This window comes from Tamandua tetradactyla, chromosome 9 (genome assembly GCF_023851605.1).
Source record: "Tamandua tetradactyla isolate mTamTet1 chromosome 9, mTamTet1.pri, whole genome shotgun sequence".
Taxonomy (NCBI): domain Eukaryota; kingdom Metazoa; phylum Chordata; class Mammalia; order Pilosa; family Myrmecophagidae; genus Tamandua; species Tamandua tetradactyla.
The window spans coordinates 28,163,296-28,179,968 of record NC_135335.1 but is presented as its reverse complement, the minus strand read 5'-3'; positions in this window follow the sequence as shown (position 1 = coordinate 28,179,968).

Genomic DNA, 16,673 nt, shown 5'->3' with positions numbered 1-16,673 from the left:
TCTTTCCTTTCCCTTCTGGAAACTGGCCTGTGGGGGAGGGATGCCGGCCTTTGTGGCTTGGGGGACTCATGGTTCTGGGTGGGATCACAGCTGATCTGGTCCAGTTTGTCCAAACTGGTGTACACTGTGTGTCCGGTCATGATGTGGCCCCAGCAGTTGTCCTGTACTATTCCTGTGTGTTTACTAGCTGTTCTGGAGGATGAACCACACCTCACTAAGCCACCATCTTGGACCCCACCTATAATTTCTCCTTTGACTTTTTAATTTGTTCCTTTGACTGGGCCATATTTTCCTGTTTCTTAGTATGACTTATAATTTTTTTGCTGATATCTGGGCATCTAATTATCTCAATGAGTTTATTCTGAAGGTTGTATTATCTCTCTTGTCTCATATTTTGTTGTTGATTGGGTTTATATTAAGGATCTTCTTTTATCCTTGGTTCATCTGTATTTCTCAGCCAAAACAGGGCCAAGGATCACTGCTGGGGCCTCAGGCCAGTTCCAAGGGGCCATGGAGAGAGTCAGGAAATCTGATGAAAATCCTTTATTTCAGCTTCCCAAGGCTGCACTTTCCTGGTCTGCCCAACAGATGGCATGCTCTTAATCTATTCCCTGTAGCCCTTATAAGATAGGACATTTTTAACCTTCTGGCAGTTCTGCCTCTGATGGGGTTGGAAACAATGGCATAGGCAATACCTGTATGGACTGGGCTAAAGCAGAGGGACATAGTGATCTAAATTCACCAGCTAATAGCTAGCTCCATAATGGGCAATATTCCCTTCTGTCCTTGGGGAAGAGGGCTTCTATGGCCTCCCAGTCTGCAGCAGCTCACCAGCAAAAGTCTGGGCCAATCCAAAGGTACATGCCTTAAGGGTCAGTAATGGGTACCAGGACCATTGATGACAAATCTCCTGGTCTTTGCAGATTGTCTCTGTGCTGGTGCTCTCCTTCAGTGCTTAGTCAGTTTTATACTGAGACTAAAAATCAGTCTGAGACAAAGATCCTCACTGATCTTTTCTGATAATGCATATTTCCCTTGGCATGTGGGCAATGTCTTATTAGCGCTCCTATATACCTCTGAATCTGCCCAACCTTCCTCTTGAAATTTGCAGTATTCACTCCAGATCTGAACACTACTAACTCAACTGGTAATCTTTTGCTCCAGGGTGTTGTGGTTTGATTGTTTTCTTACAGTATTTTAATGGTCCTGCCAGCTTCTTCTATGTTTAGAGGAAATTTTGGGACTAGTATGTCAGAAATGTGTGTCCTGGATCAATTCCTTAAGTTTCCACTCTGTCTAATTTATGGCAAATAACAGTTCCAATAATGTAAAACAAACTGAGTAGTCCACGCCATACTGAGAGAGCTATCCTTAGACACTAAACTGTGGTGGGCTCATGTGATGGATTGCATGGATGTCACCATTGACAAATAGTAGCATAAATTTCAGAATACCATATTACCTAACCTCAACTCATATTAGCATTTCACTTTTGGTCCTGCTGAGGAAATCCAGACTATTCCCTCTATGGAAATAGACAATGCTTGGTTTCCCAGATCAGAGCATATTTCTGCCCTCTCTCTACCTTGCCTCTTTCTCTTCCTCCTTCTTTCCCTCTATGACTCTCTCTGTTGCTTTCTATCTCTCTGTCTCTATTTCTTTCTTTGTCTCCTATATAGGGATTGGCTAAATCTTAATGTTTTTTGTCATCCCCTCAGAATGAACATCACCAAGCACAACACATGTGGTGTGGTGGCTGAACATATTTCTGTCTTAGTTATTTCATTCCAGAGACTCCTAGCGACTCAGATGCTTTGTATTGTACTATTGCCAGTTACATATCCGACTGAAATCTGTGTTTTTTACTGGAGTCAAAATAAGAATGTATTTTCAATTCGCTTCTGAGTGTTTGCATGGAAAACTGGATCACTAATGATAAGACCTACGTTCTAAAGACAACCATTAACTGATGATCTGCCCTTTTGACCCAGACACGGGGCTACTCTCATTTAGTTATCCAATATAGTTTCAGACAAGAGGTCTGAAACACAGGTGGAAATTTCAAACTGAAAAGTCAATTAATGAGCACTATTGCCAACTGTCTCATCCTACATGGTAGCTTGGATGGTCCTTCCTTACCATCCAGTGGAATGTACCTTGCGACTCTTGGCCAACCAGTTGACAGGTGTTCCCACAGCATGCACTTTCTTTCATGGGACATCAGCTAACCTGGGCTCCCATTGCTGGAACTAATGCATAAAGAGACAAGATATGTTTCTCTTCCTCACCATCTCCTCACACTGAGGCCAGTGGAGCCAACAGCTTATTGGACACTATGCAATTTAACAGAAAATTCTGACCTGATTATTTTCCATGGGGAGGGGGTCATTGCCACAACTTCCTTGTCCTTCTATATACTGCTTTACCCAGTATAACACTTTTATCTTCAGTTACCTCCCTAATCACTAGAGAAGGTCAGATTAGCTTCGTTTTCATACCATTTCTCCCATTCAAAAAGCAATCACACTTGAAATGCTTTCTAGAGAAATTCACATCCAAGAAGATGGATTTTATGTGAGTTTCTTACTCCAGCATCCCCATGAGGCAATCACACTTGAAATGCTTTCTAGAGAAATTCACATCCAAGAAGATGGATTTTTATGTGAGTTTCTTACTCCAGCATCCCCATAATTATATATAATTTGTTATTTTCTGGCCTACTTTCCCATAATTAATGACATCTTTCCACTCTTAGTATCTCAATTTCTTAAACACCCCAGAGCATCATTGTACGATTTAACTTTCTTCAGTCGGCACCCAAGGGTAAATATGCCCACTGACTTATTTCCACCATCAGTAAAGCATGTAAAAGGAGTTTTTGTTTTTGTGATTTCACTTTCAATATTACATGACATAAGAGGGAATTACTTCTGAGCAAAATCCTTGTGTGGTAGAAGAATTTCTCAGAAGTGCTTAGCTCATCTTTCCCCTTTCCCTTGAATCTGAGACAGCATGAAGTAGAGACCTATACCTACCTAAATTTAAGACCCTGGAATGTCAATCTCATTGGCCAGGTGTTCCCTGGCAGCTATACCCAGGTAGGAATTCTTTTCAAGCCATGCCTGCTGGACACCCATTTGACTTGGGTTGAAAACAATTTGGTGGGCCTCTTCTTTGACCTTTACTGATAAGATAAAAGGGGGAAAGGAATTAGAATAATGTAAGTATGAATGAAAATCTGTTCAATTGCATCTCCTTCATTCCAGATGGAGAGCATCTAAACCTGATAAATATTATGTAGTTCTACTCGAAGGATCCACTGATGTCATACAAAATTGGACACAAGTAGATGAACCTATATATACTAGGAAGAATCCTAAATGCTCATGCAGTCTTCCCATCCATAATTCACCAACAACTCACAAAATTAAATGCCAACCCAAGAGGAAGCAAGAGAGCAAGGAGAATGGATGCAAAGAAAAAGGTGGAAAGCAGAACACCTGAAAAGGTAGGTCTTTGGGGATAAATAGTATGTTTCCCTATACTAGCTTATAACACATCAGGTATTTTCAGGTAGGTTTTTTTCCATCCAAAGGACTCCACTAGAGTGGTCATTTGTGGAACTCATTTTTGTCCTGTTAGCATTTTTTGAATTTTATAGCCCCCATCAATACCCTAAGCCAATTTATCTCCCAAAAGTGTAGCCCCATCAACAAGGAGTCCCTCCATTCATGATTGCAATCTCAGCTTTCCTAAACTCTGGCAAATTAGCAAGACATTTGTCATGATCAACGAATGAAGGTGATGATGGAAAATCACCATGTGAAGTGCTGATCAAATTCATATTGTGAAAAGTAACCAGGATCCCAGGGCATCAAGGTTCCAACTGGGCACTTCCCACCGAAACACATGCTTATGAAGATCCAGAATGCCCAGACAACTTCTGAAATCCCCTTCTTATTAGTCCTACACTAAAAGAGGAAGAAAACATTTCATCTGACAATTTGGCACCTATCAGAATCCTTTACCACTTGATCCTGTGCTCCATGGTTTATAAATATAAAGATATTATGTTCTCTGTTCTCGTCAAGTACCCATGCTTCTACTTTATTATGGATGGCCCTATTATTTTAAATGTCAAGAGCCTCAAGTAATCTTGAACATTCCACGTTTTCCTAAGCTTTCTATGACACATAAATCTGGTTCCACCATCTAACGGCTTCTTTCAGGATGATGGGGGGTGGGGGGGAGATGTCAAAATAAAGGGAGAATTGGTCTCAGAGGTCAAAAGTCTAGCATGATGCAAAACTTTACAGAATCCCTGAGAGGTGGAATCTGGATTTATGGCCCCAGAAATTTTACAAAGCAGTGTGAACTAAGAAAACCTAGAAGGCAGAGAATGGGGCAAACTCTCTTTGAAGGAAGGGAAGAGAATATCATTAAGGGGACTTGCCTTTGATTGGGGCTGGACCTTAATCCCAGGGAGAAACCAAAAGGATGAAAATTATGACTGGGAATCCCCACCCCCGCCCCTCCACCCGCCAACACGGAAATAGAGTCCCACCCCACTGCCATCCCCATTCCCATTCCAGCCCTGCCCAGGTCCCTTCCTCCACAGGTATGAAAACCTGAAAAAATGCCCTCCAGTGGAGATAGAGTAGGAGATTCCTATTTGGAAAGTGTTTAGCGGGGACGCCAGAGAGACTATGATTCCTGATCAGTCCTCCAGACCCACCAGCTCATCCTTTTCATTTCCTGGCCTAGGTCTGAGGTGAGGCACGGGGTCAGAGTGAGATAACATCTTCTCTTTACCTTCCCCCCCCCATACCACGTCCATCCCCAGGAGTTTTCCGATTCTTTGCGTGCAGCTATGTTATTGGAGGAATGGCATAGAGAGGAAGGTACAGACTGGACCTAGAACCCCTGACACCCCTGCCCTCCACATGGCCTCCAACACTTCCTTGCACTATTCTACTCAGAGAACATTCTCTGAGTTTTGCTCAGAGAACGGGGACACGAAGGGTTCAGAACCCAGGACTGAGCTGAATGCCAAGCTGCCTTTTCGGTAGAGGCCCTGCAGAGACAGGGGAGTTGCGTTGCCAGATGTCTGGGCTCCGAGGCAACTCAGGGCTTCCCAGCCTGGAACTCCAAACCAGCAGAACCATATTGTCTTTTGCTGGCAAACATGTGCTGGAAGAAAATCACACACTGATGCTAAATGAGTGTTTCCTCACCAACCACACAGGTGGCCATCTGGTCTATCCAGCTTTCTTGGGCAGCCAGATACTCCAATCTCCCATTCTCCTGCAGCCAGTGTGTCCAGTCCTGTGCTTTCAGAGGTGAAAGCTCACCATGCTTCTCCTTTGTACAAGACCTTTTCTTTCTTGTTGCAAATGCTAGGGAGAGGTAGGTATAGAGGTAGGTGGTGATGGGAAATTTTACTGCATGTGGAGAAAGATTAATATAGGTGCAGTATCCCTGCAGGCACAGGAGAAGCTCTAGAGGCACTAATAGTCATTAGTGTCTGTATATATTTCAGTGGGTCTGTATTCCTTTGGGGCTCCTAACTTAGGGAATTGTGTCCACCTAGGTGTCGGAAGTATGGTCATGTGACTTGTGTTACTAGGATGGCACAGCTTGTCCTCTATGTGACTGTCTCTGGAAGGTAATTGCATTAAAAGCAATACTTGATTTGTTTGTATTGATGCCATTTTTCGAAACTATGAGTTTCCTTTCAGCTGCATTTGTGCCATAGGATATGGGTGTGTGCCTGTGTTTCTGCCTGTGTATGTTTGTCTGTGTGCGTGTGCATGTGCAAGTATGTACACCTGTTTCACAGCTTGAGGTATACACAACCTCTGCTTGGTGTAATCTGGCAGTGAATAATCAGATTGAAATGTTCCTCACAGTTGTGCTTCAGAGCATATTCCCTGGAGGAACATTTGCACACTATGCACCCCAGGAAACTTGGAAGGTGGTCAGCTGTATGCCTGTTTGTGGTTTTGAAACCGTGGTATATATATGAACTAGACTTCTGTATTGAGCTGTCTCTCACAACTAGACATGGAAAGGAGACAAAGAAAATCACTGACAGTGTTCTAAGGATGATGAAATGGAATGCAAATGGATAAAATTACACAAAATAGACATGTTTTCTTTTCAGTGATGTCAATTGCATCAATGTGAAGTCACAACTGGCATGATCTTCCTTAAGGCACTGGTAGCAGTTCTCATATCAAAAGCAGGGAGGAACCTCAAGTACAGGGTGATTATCAAGACGTTTCAAATAGTACATATACTTTATTTATTATGACAGCTGTTCTAGTTTGCTAGCTGCTAGAATGCAATATACCAGAAACAGAATGGCTTTTAAAAAGGAGAATTTAATAAGTTGCTAGTTTACAGTTCTAAGGCTGAGAAAATGTCCTAAGTAAAACAAGTCCATAGAAGTGTCCAATCACAGGCATCCAGGGAATGATACCTTGGTTCAAGAAGGCCAATGAAGTTCAGGGTTTCTCTCTCAAGTGAGAGGGCACATGGTGAACACAGTCAGAGTTTCTCTCTCATCTGGAAGGGCACATAGCAAACATGGCATCATCTGCTAGCTTCTTCTCCTGGCTTCCTGTTTCATGAAGCTCCCCAGGAGGCATTTTCCTTCTTCATCTCCAATGATCACTGGCTGATGGACTCAGCTTCTTGTGGCTATGTCATTCGGCTCTGTTCTCTCTGAATCTCTTATTCTAAAATGTTTCCTCTTTTATAGGACTTCAGAAACTAATCAAGACCCACCCAAATGGGTGGAGACATGTCATCATCTAATCCAGCTTAACAACCACTCTTGATTAAATCACATCTCCAGGGAGATGATCTGATTACAGTTTCTAACATACAGTATTGAATAGGGATTATTCTGCCTTTATGAAATGGGATTTTGATTAAAACATGGCTTTTCTAGGGGACATACATCCTCTTAAACTGGCACAACAACAAATTTGTATGCCTGGATATATGGGTAAATATTTATGAAACTTCTCAATTATGGAAATATTAACATTGTTCATTTTCATCTAGTAGCTGTCTGCAGTTGCAGATAAAATTTCCCTGCAATTTCTCAACATCTTCCTTGAGGAAATGATGAAAAGAATTCATTAGTGATGATGCCTAATTACTAAGATTCAAAGCTGTACATTCATCCATCCCTTTATTGACAGACATTGAGGTACCACCTAGTTCCCAATTCAAAGCCTCAGGGCTAGGGCCATTCTTGTATCCCTGAACTCCCATGATGAGAAAATTTAGCAGCCCCTATTTTTCAAAAACTTCATATCAGCTTTGACTTCCTTATTTGCCAAAAGGGAAGGCAGTGAGCACTGACATATCACAGAAGTCCTAGTCTGCCTGCATGGGTTCAGCAACATTTCTTGTATCATCCAGAATGTCAAGGAAGTGATGCTGCTTAGCTGGAGGTGATCATTTTCCTAAAAGATGTTGTTGTTCAACCAAGATTTAACCCGTGTTTTGATGCCCATTGTCCATTGTGCCCCCAGAGTTAGTCTGGAGCTGGGAAACCATCATTTATTCAATGAAGTCAATAGAGAGGTTACCTGCTGACTATGGGCCTGAGTCAAATCCTCCTTTATTTTCTGGGTCATTTATCCTTCTCTTTGGCTTGTAATTTCTCTGGAGTACAACTTGTAACTTACCCCCCTCTGGTTCTGTATGAAAGCAGAAGCAGACTGGATTAAGGTTTGGAATAGGGCCACTTCCTTTTCCTAATGCAGAGTCCCCAGTGACCTTCACAGCATGTCGGGCAGAACCTGTAATTCCTCTTCAGTGAGGAGGGGTTCTGCTGGAAGAGATTCATGCTCCTGGTGATGTGGATTGAGAAGAGGCTGACCTGCTTCCTGAAATTCTGTACTCTACAGGAGTTGCTCTAAAAGATTCCAGGTCTCCAGATATTACTGGTGCTCTTGGGCAGGATGAAGTGATGGCTCCTCAGCTGTGTCTGCTTGCTTTTGCCCCTGCTGTGCCTCAGTGTGTCCCACCCAGCCAGTAAAGTTTTCTTTCAGGAGAGTCCCATTCTGCATCATACCCTGGACCTCCTCGTGGCACCACTGCATGTAGTGATATGTGTCTGGCTGACCAACATCCTGTAATTGTTGCTTTTCATTCTCAGGTTGATTCAGCCAATTGTCTTTAAACTGCACCACTGCCATGCCAGTGGATTCACGTTGATCCTGGCATTATTTCCTGGAAAGGGGGCCAGAAAGAAGTCGGTATATCTGAGAACCCTCTTCCCTGAAACAGTTCTGTTTGCAGAACATGGAACAGCTCCTCAGCAAAATCCCTGCATGGTAAAAGAATTCCTGTTCTTACTGGTCCTTGATTAAATATTTGAGTGTCAATCAATCAGACTAGGAGGTAGAAGAGATTCCATTTTATAACTCCGTGGCCATCAGGATCATTTCCCACTGGATCCTGTGATCCATGGCTTATAAAAACATTGAGTTCTCTGTTGTCATCAAGTACTCTTACGTCTACTTTATTATGGGTGTCATTATTTAAAATGTTATGAGCCAATAAAATGATATGGCAAATGTAGCAAAATGTTAAAATTGCAGATCTGGGCAACTAGGGGAATGGGGCTATGTTGAAGTTCCCTACAGAGGTGTCTGTATTATTTTTGCAGCCATTCTTATAGATGTGAGGTGATATCTCCTTGTAGTCTTGACCTGCATTTCCCTCATAGCTAACGAAAATGAGCATCTCTTCATGTACTGTTTAGCCATCTGCATTTGCTCTTTAGAAAAATGTCTATTCATATCTTTAGCCTATTTTATAATTGGGCTGTTTGTTCCTTTGGTGTCGAGTTGTATGATTTCTTTGTGAATACAGGATATCAAACCTTTATCCAATGTGTGATTTCTAAATATTTTCTCCCATTGAGTTGGTTGCCTCTTCATCTTTTTGGCAAAGTGTAAAAAGCACCACAGAGGTTTTTAATTTTGAGGAGGTCCCATTTATCTTTTTTTTTATTGCCAGCATTTTGGATATAAAGTATCAGAAATCCTTGCCTACCACAAGATCTTGAAGTTGCTTCCCTATATTTCTTCTAGGAGTTTATAGTCTTGGATGTATTTAGTCCTGGATCTATGATGCATTTTGAGTTAATTTGTATAAGATGTGCACGAGGGTCCTCTTTCATTCTTTTGTATATGAATATCCATTTCTCCCAACTCCACTTGTTGTAGAGACTATTCATTGATTTTAGCAGCCTTGTCAAAAATCAATGAGTGGATACACAGATGGTTCAGTGGTAGAATGCTCATCTTCCATGTGAAAGACTTGGGTTCAATTTCTAAAACATGCACCAAAAAATAAATAAATTAGCATAGATGGGAGGGTCTATTTCTGAACTCTCAATTAGATTCCTTTGGTCAATATATCTATCCTTATGCCTATATGATGCAATTTTGACCACTGTAGTTTTGTAATATGCTTTAAAGTCAGAAAGTATGAGCCCTAAAAAATTGCTCTTCTCTTTTAAGATGATTTTGGCTATTTGTGGCCCCTTACTCTACCAAATAAATTTTGCAGGTGGCTTTTCATTTCTACAAAGTAGGCAGTTAGAATTTTGATTTAGATTGCATTGCATCTGTAAATCAATTTGGATATAATTGACATCTTAATGATATTAATCTTACAATCCATGAGCATGGAATTTCCTTCCATTTATTTGTCTTCTTTGATCTCTTTTAACAACGTTTTGTAGTTTTCTGTGTACAAATCCTTTACATCATTGGTTAAATTTATTCCTGGGTATTTGATTATTTAGGTTGTTATTATAAATGGATTTTTTTCTTGATTTCCTCCTCAGATTGCTGATTACTAGTGTATAGAAACACTACTGATCTTTGCATATAGCGCTTGTATCCTGCCTCTTTGCTGAACTTGTTTATGAATGCTACTTTTTTTGTTGTAGATTTTTTTGGACATTCTATATATAGGATCATGTCATCTGCAAATAGTGAAGGTTTTACTTCTTCCTTTCTAATTTGCATGCCTTTTATTTCTTTTTCTTGCAAATGTCCTGACCAGAACTTCCAGCACAATGTTGAATAAAGTGGTGACAATGGGCATCCTTGTCTTCTTCCAAATCTTAGAGCAAACGCTTTCAGTCTTTCCCCATTGAGTATTTTTTTTCATATGTGTTCTTTATCACGTTGAGGATATCAACATGATAAGTTGAGGAAGTTTCCTTCTATCCTATTTTTTGAAGCGTTTTTATCAAGAAAGGGGCTGAATTTTGTGAAACGTCTTCTCTGTGTCACTTAAGATGATCATGTGGTTTTCCCCTTTGTTTTGTTAGTGTGGTGTATTACATTAACTGATTTTCCTATTTTGAACTACCTTTGCATACCTGGGATAAAACCCACTTGATCACTGATGTATAATTATTTTAATGTGCTGTTAGAGTCAATTTGCAAGTATTTTGTTGAAGATTTTTGAATCTATATTTGTGAGAGTAATTGATCTATATTTTCTATTATTTTAGTATCTTTATCTAGTTTGGTATTAGGTGATTGTATTAGTTTGAAAGCTGCTGGAATGCAGTATACCAAAATGGAATGGTTTTTATAAAAGAAATTTAATAAGTTACAAATTAAGGCACCAGCAAGAGGTTACTTTCACTTAAGAAAGGCCCATGGATCAGGAACCCCTTTCTCTGCTCAGTAGTCATGTGGTTGACATCTGCTGGTCCCTTGCTCCTGGACCCCATTGTTTTCAATTTCTGTTCCTGTGGGGACTCCTCACTTTGCTTCTTTGATACTGGCTTTCATCTCTTGGCTTCCCTTGGCTTTCTCCAGATTCTGGCTTGCTTAACATCTCATGGCAGTATCTGCTAGGCTACAAGTATCTCCAAACATCCATGTCTCTGTTCTCCAAGTGTCAGCATCTTTGTCAGCCTAGGCTCTGTTGGTTCTGCTCTGTCAGTTCTACTCTGAAGTTTCTGTTGGCTCTGTTGTTTCTGTCATTTCTGAACTCCCTCCAAAATGTCTCCTCCTTTAAAAGACTCCAGTAAACTAATGAACACCTGCCTGGAATGGGTGGAGTTACATCTCCATCTAATCAATGCAGTAGAGCAACTTTCCAAAACCTACAACTTCCAGATGGGTCTCTAGACTAGATGAGTCCTGAAATGCAAAGCAACCAGCTTTCCCAGAACATCAGTTAGTTCCATCCCCCTATCCATATTATCGACAGTCTCTTCTAACATGAAAAAGTTAGAATGGCCATAGCCCACATACCCCTAAAGAGTGGGAGAAAGATCAAAGGTGATGGTGAAGTTATAAAGAGAAGATTGGGTTTAACAAATGAGTATGAATGCTGAATCGTTATACTGATGTTTTTAGTCTGTAGTACCTTAGAACAGCTAGAAATAAAAACCTAAAATTGTGGAATTGTAACCCATACCAAGCTCTGAAATTTGTTCTACAAGTAATTGTTGTACTTTGAAATATATATGTTATTTAAAGAGAAGGAGGAGTATAGCAGAGAAGAGAGGATTAGCAAATGATTATGAATGCTGAATCATGATATTGATATTTCTGTTGGTCTCCAGTGTCTTGGAGCAGCTAGAAGAAAAAAACAAAAAATCATAGAACTGTAACCCATACCAAACTTTAAAATCTCTTGTATAACTGTTTGTTAAAATGTATTTAGAAATTTATTGCTTTTTGTATATAAGCTATATTTAACAATTTAAAACCCATTTAAAAAGGTCAATTATATGTTTTACAGAAGGAAATAAGAAACATGAAATTTGTTTGTACTGGCCCAAATCATACTTTGGAATTTGTTTTTTTGGGGGGGTTCAAATAAATGTATCTAATTTCATACACGTAGAAGGAAAAATACACAAAAAATAAAACCAGCAATCATTTTTTAATAGTCACGCTCACAATTGGGTGCACTTCATCTTCATGGAGATAATCTAATAAAAAATTTCCACCTACAATGTTCAATCAGGATTAAGAGAAATGGCTGCCCCCCACAAGATTGGATCAGGATTAAAACATGGCTTTTCTGGGGCACATAATCCTTTCAAACCAGCACAGCCGGTCTTACATTAAGCCTAAAAACAGTCTGAGGTGAAGGTGTAGGGTAACTGATTTTTTCTTATAATGCGTATTTTCTTGGACATATGGGCAAGGTCTTATCAGCTCTCCTATATAATAATCTCTGAATTTGCCCAACCTCCTTCCTGAAATTAGCAGTCTTTCCTCCAGATCTGAATGCCCCTGACCCTTGCCTCTCTTTTTTTATACATGGGCAGGCACCGGGAATCGAACCCGGGTCCTCTGGCACAACAGGCAAGTGTGCTTGCCTGCTGGGCCACCATGGCCCCCTTGCCTCTCTTTGACCACTAGCATTTCCAACTACCCAATTTATTTTACCCCTTGTGGTAGTTAGATTCACCTGTCAACTTGGCCAGGTGAAGGCACCTAGTTTTGTTGCTGCGGACATGAGCCAATGGTATGTGAACTTCATCTGTTGCTGATTACATCTGCAGTCGGCTAGGAGGCGTGCCTGCTGCAATGAATGACATTTGACTTAATTGGCTGGTGCTTAAATGAGAGAGCTCAATGTAGCACAGCCCAAGCAGCTCAGCATTCCTCATCTCAGCACTTGCAGCTCAGCCCAGGCCTTTGGAGATGCAGAAAGGAATCACCCCGGGGAAAGTTGATTGGAACCCAAAGACCTGGAGAAAAGGCCAGCAGACACCATCCTGTGCCTTCCCATGTAAGAAAGAACCTCATTGGAAAGTTAGCTGCCTTTCCTCTGAAGAACTAAGAAAATAAATCCCCTTTTATTAAAAGCCAATCTGTCTCTGGTGTGTTGCATTCCAGCAGCTAGCAAACTAGAACACCCCTTATCCCCCCTATTATTTATTTGCTTTTATCCACTTTTTTTCACTCATCTGTTCATATCCTGTATAAAAGGAGAATCAGACCAAGGTTTTCACAATCACACAGTCACATTGTTAAAGTTATATCATTATGCAATCTTCTTCAAGAATCAAGGCTACTGGAACATAACTCAACGGTTTCAGGTGCTTCCCTCCAGCCACTCCAATACACCATATAATTGCATAAGAATAACCTCCAAGAAAACTGTTCAACTCTGTTTGAAATCTCTCAGCAACTGAAATTTATTTTTTTCAATTGTCTAATTTACCTCTTCCCCCTATTGGTCTAATTTATCTCTTCCCCCTATTGGTCAAGACACCTTTCTCATTCCCATGATGCCAGGCCCTAGCTCATCCCAGGAGTTGTGTCCCACATTGCCAGGGAGATTTACACCTCTGGGAGTCATGTCCCACGTTGGGGAGAGGGGGGCACTAAGTTCACCTGCCAACAAAAGAGGTTCTCTGGGGGTGACTCTTTGGCATAATTTTAAGTAGCCTTAGCCTATCCTTTTGCAGAAGTAAGTTTCATAGGGGCAAACCCCAAGATCAAGGGCTTAGCCAATTAATTTGTTTGTCCCCAGTGCTTGTGACAATATCAGAACTTCTTCAATTGGGGAAGTTGAATATTTCCTCCTTTCTCCTCAGTTCCCTAAGGGGACACTGCAAATCCTTCTTTATTCACTGCCCAGATTACTCGGGTATATCAAGGCATCACACTAACCTGGACAAACCAACAAGATCTCATGCTCTTTACAAGAGCATTTATATTTTAATTTAATAAATTATATTTAATTTATATTTGGTTACACTAACCAAAATATAAATTTTGCACTAACTAAACATCTCTCCCTTTGGCCTCACACAGAAGTTGAAGTTCAAAAATATGCATGCTATCATCTTTCTCTCTGTGGATTCTTACCCACTCCAGTCCTATCCAGATCAGCTTCATTCATATCTCTAGTCGAAGTCTGATCCCTTTTTCAACAGTTCCTGTATGGGGTACAGTTGACTTTCATAGCTTCAGAGAACCAACTCCGAGTCTCAAGTGTCACATAAATACGCAAAGTTTTTTGGAATGACCAAGTTATATATAAACAGCTCAGTATCTCAGAATTCAGTAATAACAGTTACAACTCCTGAATATATGTGACTTCTGTAAGAGTTTACAATCTAGGACCCAACCTGATAATCCATGCTCTTGACTTCAGTTCTCTAAGCTTGTGTATTATAGTTAGTTCATATGAGTGAGACATGATAATATTTGTCTTTTTGTTTCAGACATTTCATTCAACATAAAATTCTTAAGTTCCATTCACCTAGTTGCATTCCTCACAACTTCATTCCTTCTTGTTGCCGCTTAGTAGTTCATTGTATTTATAAATTACAGTACCACCATCCATTCCTCAGTCTTTGCTCTCTTAGACCTCTTCCATTCATTGTGAGTCATGAACACTGCCACCATAAACACCAGTGCGCAAATGTCCATTCATGTCCCTGCACTCAGTTCCTGCTAGTAGTTAACTCAGTTTTAAAAACCAAGAATGATACTTGTTTCAAGAGTGTCATGGTCAGCGTCATGTGTCAGCTTGACCTGTTTGTCTTGTTGGGCAAGTGCTGGCCTGTCTGTTGCAATGAGGACATTTCATAGAATTAGAGCATGATCACATCACATCAGCTGCATCCACAGCTGATTCCATTTGTAATCAGCCAAGGAGAGTGTCTTCTGCAATGAGTGATGCTCAGTCTAATCACTGGAAGCCTTTTAAGGAGGATTCAGAAGAGACAGGCCTCTCTTCCTGCTTTGGCCAGCAAGCCTCTCCAGTGGAGTTCATCCAGACCTTCCATCGGAATCATCGGCTTCACAGCCTGCCCTGAGGATTTTGGACTCTGTGTTCCCGTGGTCACGTGAGACACTTTTATAAATTTTATATTTGTGAGTGTTCCCTGTTGATTCTGTTTCTCTAGAAAGCCCTAACTAATACACAGAGTGCCAAATGAATGTTCTGTGTAAACAGGGTTTTTAGCTAAAACAGCTCATAAGAGCAGGTGGAGCATGAATTTAACTCAGTTTTCAAAAAAAGAATGATGCTAGTTTCTCAGAATGCCAGTTAAATGTTCTTTTGAAAACCGTGGTTAAAAAAAGCTGTTAACAGCCAATGGAACATGCTTTTTTTTTTTTTTTAAAGAGAGAGGGAGGAAGGGAAGGAAAGACAGAGAGAAGGAAGGAAGGATGGAAGGAAGGAAGGGAGGAAGAAAGGGAAACATCTTTAAACATTTTCTTGTTTTATTGTATTTTGTTTGTTTGTTTGTTTTTTACATGGGCTGGGGCCGGGAATCGAACCGAGGTCCTCCGGCATGGCAGGCAAGCACTTTGCCCGCTGAGCCACCGCGGCCCGCCCGGAACATGCTTTTAACTCAGCTTTCAAAACTAAGAATGAAACAAGTTTCAGAGTGCTGGCTGAATGTTCTGTTAAAACAGTGTTTTTGGATAAAATTAGCTTATACCAGCCATTGAAACATGCATTTAACTAAGTTTTCAAAACTACAAATGATACTAGTTCACAGTGTCAGATGTATGTACTATGAAAATGGAGTTTTTGGCTACAAGAAGCTTCTAGCAGTAAGAGGAAAATGCATTTAATTCAGCTTTCAAAACTAAGAATGATACAAATTTCACAGAGTTCTAGTGGGACGTTCCATGAAAACGGTGTTTTTAGCTAAAATAAGCTCATAGCAATAAGCAGAACAATCATTTAACTCAGTTGTCAAAACTAAGAATGATACTAGGTTGACAGAGTGCCAGCTGAGTGATCTGTGAAAACAGAGTTTTTGGCCAAAAGAAGTTGATAGCAGCCATTGGAACATGTATTTAACTCAGTTTTCAAAAGTGCAAATTATACTTGTTTCTCAGAGTACCAGTTGAATGCTCCATGAATACACTGTTTTTGGGTAAAAGAAGCTGGTAGCAGCCAGTGGAACATGTATTTAACTCTATTTTCAGAGCTAAGAGTGATACCTGTTACACAGAGTGCCAGCTCAATGTTCTGTGAAAACAGTGTTTTTCACTAAAAGTAGCTCATACCAGCAACTAGACCATGCATTTAAATAAGTTTTTAAAAATAAGAATGATAGTAATTCCCAGAGTGTGAGATGAATGTTCTATGAAAATGATATTTTGGCTAAAAGAAGTAGATACCAGGCAGTGGAACATGTATTTAACTTAGTTTTAAAACAAAGAATGATTATAATTTTGCAAAGTTCCAGTTGAATATATGACAAAAATAGAGTTTTGGGTTAAAGAAGCACATAGCAACCAGTGGAACATGCATTTAAAACAGTTTTCAAAACAAAGAATGACACTATTTTCACAGAGTACCAGTTGAATGTTCTGTGAAAATGGGGGTTTTGGTTAAAAGAAGCTGATACAGCCAGTGGAACAAGGATAAACTCAATTTTCGAAACTAAGGATAATACTAGTTTCACAGAGTGCAGGTTGAATGTTCTTTGAAAATGGGGTTTTTGGCTAAAAGAAACTCAAAGCATCAAGGAAAAATGAATTTAACTCAGTTTTCAAAACTAACTATGGTACGAGTTTCTCAGTGTGCCAGTTGAATGTTCTGTGAAAAAGGAGTTTTTGGTTAAAAGAAGCTGCTAGCAGCCAATGGAATATTCAGTTATCTCAGTTTTCCAAATAAGAATGATA